The sequence below is a fragment of the Delphinus delphis genome, chromosome 11 (assembly GCF_949987515.2).
Source record: "Delphinus delphis chromosome 11, mDelDel1.2, whole genome shotgun sequence".
In the NCBI taxonomy this organism is placed as follows: Eukaryota; Metazoa; Chordata; class Mammalia; order Artiodactyla; family Delphinidae; genus Delphinus; species Delphinus delphis.
This window is the reverse complement of record NC_082693.1, coordinates 71,480,516-71,486,074: the sequence shown is the minus strand read 5'-3', so window position 1 is coordinate 71,486,074 and position 5,559 is coordinate 71,480,516. Positions and strand designations below refer to the sequence as shown.

At 39.0% G+C, this 5,559-nt stretch overlaps 1 pseudogene; it reads left to right on the top strand.

Annotated features, from left to right (window-relative positions):
• The first annotated feature begins 1,110 nt into the window (after nucleotides 1-1,110).
• On the top strand, nucleotides 1,111-1,891 carry LOC132433269 (large ribosomal subunit protein uL30-like; annotated as a pseudogene).
• The last annotated feature ends 3,668 nt before the right edge of the window (nucleotides 1,892-5,559 follow it).

The window sequence follows — 5,559 nt, the reverse complement described above, 5'->3', positions numbered from 1 at the left end:
TCTAAATATGAAGTTATGGGAATCTGGAAGAGGGTGCATATTTAGGGACTCTGATTTACATAGAGTAGCTGCTTCACAAACAACACTTGAAAAGGTGAATGAGTGAGCTTTTTTCACTACAGGTGCCAGTAAGTGCTGCTGTCACCACCACTTTCTGGGTAGTCATTTTTTTTACTGTACTTCTTTGCTTTGCCCACACATCATTGCTGGCGGAGTCACTGAGTCACAGCTTCCCTGAGGATGATCGCCGCCCCCCACCAACGGCTCAGTCTGCACTCTCCAAACAGATGGAAGGCACCCTGCCCTTTTGCTAGATCCTCAGTCAGCACTGTCACAGCTCTTTATTGCCTTTTCCCATCCTTTCCTTTGCGGGTTCAGCGCTGTTAACTGAAACTTAATTCACTCTTCCTTCATGTTACTTATAACGTCTCAGCAGAAAGTCTCTTCTCTGATAAGTCCTCTTGCCCTTTCTCTCACCCTTTCTTTTGCATTTGGTGCTAAGGACGGCATAGGGGGTTACTGAAAGATAAAAAGTCTCTCTCTTCAGTTTCACAAATGCAATTCTTCTCTGATTTGGTAATATTTAGAACCTGGGAACATTAGCCTACATTCCCAGTCTGTGCTCCCCGCTGCCTAAATCCTCATGCTAGAAAAGCAGTCAGCAAACTTAAAACCCACGATTGCTCTAAGTAGGTCTAAGCAAGTCCCATATTTCATCGGCAGTTGGAAATGGAGAACAAAGGAAGGAAAGGAAAAGTGGTAGGACAAAGGGAATGGGGTGAAGAAGAAAGAGGAAAGTGTGGAGAAAGCTTGCTTGTACTAAAAGCATGCATTCTTATCTTCAAGATGTTCACTTAAGGCCATTTGTTTTTTCTTATGTGGTAGAAGCTGATGTCACTTTCTGGGGATAAAATGGTAGGATATCTTTGAAAGTAATTTTTACAGGAATGAACAATTTTGTAAAATTTCTGACACAGGCTTGTATAACCAAAATGAATTTTTTTAAAAAAGGATGGTTTAATGTGAAAAATCTATTTCTGGTAGGTATTATGCCTCTCATAACGTGGTCATCTTTTAAATGACAGTCATTAAAGTGCAGTGGGGCTGCGCATGAGCGGTAGCCAGCAGCATTGGAAAGATGGGAAAAGAAGAGAGAAAAAAAAAAAAAAAACGATCACTTTGGTTCCAGAAAACCTCCTAAAAAGAGGAAGGCGTATCAGGCCCTCAAAGCCACCCAAGAGAGGCAGGCACTTTTGCAAGAAAAGGAGCAGAGGAAATGAAAAGAGTTCCAGTTTAAGTGACTAGAATGGTTCCTAAATGATTCCTGGCAGCAACTACATGACAGGGTGCACCTTAGATGGTTAGAAGGGAAACCCCATGGCTTGAAAGTGCCAGATAAACCTTTCTTGGCCTTTGTTGTAGGCATCCAAAGGATTAACGTGGTGAGTTTACTGGTGCAGAGTACCACTGCAAGACTTTGCCTAAGTAAGATTTTCAGTGGTATCTTTGTGTAAGTAAACCCTCATACCATAAAAACGCTTTGGTATAGTGGACTCTTATGTGGCCTGGGGAATTTGCAAATCTAAAGTCTGTTTGGGAACTCAGTTTGAAACACGGACAAGCCAAGGTCAAGAATAAAATCATCCCTCTAACAGACAACACAGTGATTGAGGAGCACCTGGGGAAGTTTGGTGTCATTTGCTTGGAAGACTTCATTCATGAAATTGCCTTCCCAGGGAAGAATTTTCAGGCGACCTCAGGGTTCTTGTGCCCTTTCCAACTCTCAGTGGCCCATCACACTACCAAGAATAGGGTGGGCTTCCTCAAGCAAGTGACCTCACCTGGTTATGGAGGCAAACACATCAATTGGCTCATCCAGCAGCTGAACTAAACTTGGAATCTCTGAAAGTACAAGTGCATTGCAAGAATATGTTTTTGTTTTATGTAATTGTTACCCAGTATCTTCAAAGAAGGTTATTTTCTGCTATATCTTCAGAAACTGGAGGGGAAGTGTCAGGGAAAAGATGGCGATGTTCACAGCAGGCACTTTTCATCCCACCCCAGTTCCAAGGAAAAGTTCCTGTGTATTTTCCACATTAGCCACCATGCACCTCTGAAACCAGCAAAGGACTCATGCCATGGAGGAGGGAGTCCTGTTTTGTCATATCTTCTTTCCTGGGCTTTAATGTTGGTGAATGAATACCCAAGCATGAATACAAGACAGCAGTGGACCAAGCCCAGGGACATACTTGAACGTGGGGATTCCTATGGCCTTGTTTTGGGAAGAACTTGAAATACAATTAGAAAGAAGTGCACACACACATAAAAATTATGACAATTAACCTGGAACAAATATTCAGGAAGGCTGAAGTGAAGTCTATGAAATCATGAATGGTGTAGCTTCATAATAAACAATAGCTCAGTTTCATAGATATTTATTTAGTTTATGGATTTCAACTCATGTACTAAGCCCTGAGAATACAGAGATAAAAGAGACACAGTCCTGCAGTGAACTGGGGGCTCATACAGTAATTCATGTAGAACAGAGGTAGTGGTGGGCTTCCTAAATGATGTGAAGGATGTAGTAAGTCTTGAGTGAGTAGATCTTCAGAAGAGAACACTGCAGTCAGAAGAAAGGAAGGGCCTCTGAGGAACTATGAGAATTGATAGAGCTTAAAACATGAAGCAGAGAGTGATGGGCAATGAGAGTTGAGAAGTAAGAACACCTTGCTACTTTTACATGGCAATTAGGACATTTAAAGATTATATTATTCCATGGAAAGGCTCACGTTCCAGTGGTGCTGGGAAAACTGAATAACTACATGTAAAAGAATGAAATTAGAACATTATCTAATACCATATACAAAAGTAAACTCAATATGGATTAAAGACCTAAATGTAAGACTGGATACTATAAAGCTCTTTGAGGAAAACATAGGCAGGTACCTCTTTGATATAAATTGCAGCAATATTTCTTTGGATCTGCTCCTAGAGTAATGAAAATAAAATCAGAAATAAACAAATGGGACCTAATTAAATTTAAAAGCTTTTACACAGCAAAGGAAACCAAAAACTAAACAAAAAGACAACCTACAGAATGGGAGAAAATATTTGCAAATGATGCAACTGATAAGTGATTTATTTCCAAAATATACAAACAGTTCATACAGCTCAATATATAAAAAAAAAACCCAATCAAAAAATGGGCAAAAGACCTAAATAGGTATTTTTCCAAAGAAGATATATAGATGGTCAACAGGCACGTGAAAAGATGCTCAACATCACTAATTAGTGGAGAAATGCAAATCAAAACCACGATGAGCTATCACTTTACACTGGTCAGAATGGCCATCATCAAAAAGTCTACAAGTAATAAATGCTGGAGAGGGTGTGGAGGAAAGGGAACCCTCCTACACCGTTGGTGGGAATGTAAATTAGTGTAGCCACTATGGAGAACAGTACAAATGTTCCTTAAAAAACTAAAAATAGAGTTACCCTATGATCCAGCAATCCCATTTCTGGGCATATATCCGGAGAAAACTCTAACCTGAAAAGATACATGCACCGCAATGATCATAGCAGCACTATTTACAATAGCCAAGACATGGAAGCAATTTAAATGTCCACAAATAGATGAATGGGTAAAGAAGATGTGTATATTCCAATATACAATGGAATATTACTCATAAAAAGGAATGAAATAATGCTATTTGCAGCAACATGGATGGACCTAGAGATTATCACACCAAGTGAAGTAAGTCAGACAGAGAAAGACAAAATCAGATAAGATCACTTATATGTGGAATATAAAAAAATGATACAAATGAACTCAGTTACAAAACAGAAATAGACTCACAGACATAGAAAACAAACTTATGGTCACCAAAGGGGAAAGGGGGGGAGGGAGAAATTTAGAATTTGGAATTAACAGATACACACTACTATATATAAAATAGATAAACAACAAGAACCTATGTATAGCACAGGGAACTATATTTAGTATTTTGTAATAACCTGAGATGGAAAAGAAGCTGAGAGAGAATAGATATATATATGTATAACTGAATCACTTTTCTGTACACCTGAAACAGTGTAATTCAACTATACGTCAATTTAAAAAATTTTTAAATGAATAAGATCAATAAAAAAATCATATTTCAGATAAAACCCTAGAAGATTAATAATAAATTATCTGCATGTTATAGCACATGTTTGATGCCATTCTCAGCATACGATTATTTCCTATATTCTTACATGTAAATGGCGTGAGTCTTGCTCATTTAAATACTTAACTATGTGTGCAGTATTTGTATGTCAGAAAACACAAGAGATGTATCAGAGTAGTATATACTTAAGTATTAAATACAGGGCACAAAAACAGCTTCTTATGAATTCAAAGGAAGGAGAAAACCTTTGTAGGTTGAGTGATACCCTGTGGTTTGTCTTCCTCTTTTCACTCCTTTCCCCCTCTTCCCTTTCTTTCTTTCCCTCCACAATTAAGTACTGGTCTCTGTGTGCCAGGATGTATGCCAAGAACTGGGAATATAGTGGTTAGCAGAAATAGATGGCTATTAAACAATTCTCCCCCAAACATAATTATAATAATCATGTGTTCTCAAGAAAGCATACACCATAAAAGGGCATAAACAAGGCTGAATGCCACAAAGGAAATCTTCCTGAAGAGTTTGTTAAACTCACACCTGAAGCATAATGAGAAGACAGAACGGATTCCTGAAGGAGGAGTAGGTGTAGACAGATGGTCAGGAGCAGGGGAGGACATGTGAGCCTCACGAAATGAAGTGACGAAAGACAAGGACAGGAGAACTCCCAACGGACAGCTCAGAGGATTCATCTGATGCACAATGAGAGCATCAGTTGCTACACTATTCCTTCTTCAGTTCATCTATATGAAAACCTTTTCTGACACCATTAAAATCCATCCTTTCTTCATATCCTACTTTTTATTTGAGTGGTTTCTGTAGGACTTACAGGCTTTCTATTTTTTCTTTTCTCATGCTCCTTTATCAGGTAATTAATTTAGACCACACTCATTTAGAACTTATTTCGACACAATTTAGTTCAAAAAAGATTGCTGTATACTTGGAAGAAACACAAATACATTTCTTTCCATTTCTTCTGTATTTTATCTTTTAATTCAGATATATCTCACACCAAATTAGGCTGCACTGAAGCTCCTGAAACAACTTTGACCGTTTTAATATGGCAAGTTCCATGGCAACCCTTTCCGATCACCACTGCAAGTGTGGCTATAAGACCGTTTCTTACTGGATGCCTTGGCTAGTGGGGGCCAAGGATTTGGACATAACCTTGTTGCTAGGTTGGACCCTGGACCCTGGCAGCTGTCCAGGCCCAAATATCTTGATGTTGATATTTCTCCCCTTCTATATTTAACAGATGGGCTTATTGAACTTCCTTCAGTGCTCACTAGCCAATGATCAGCAAGCTGAATATGATAGGCCTGGGGTGAATCATAACAGCTATTCTGAGGTTGCAGGATTCTTCCTTGCCCAAACCCAAGACGCAACTTTGTTGGGAAAA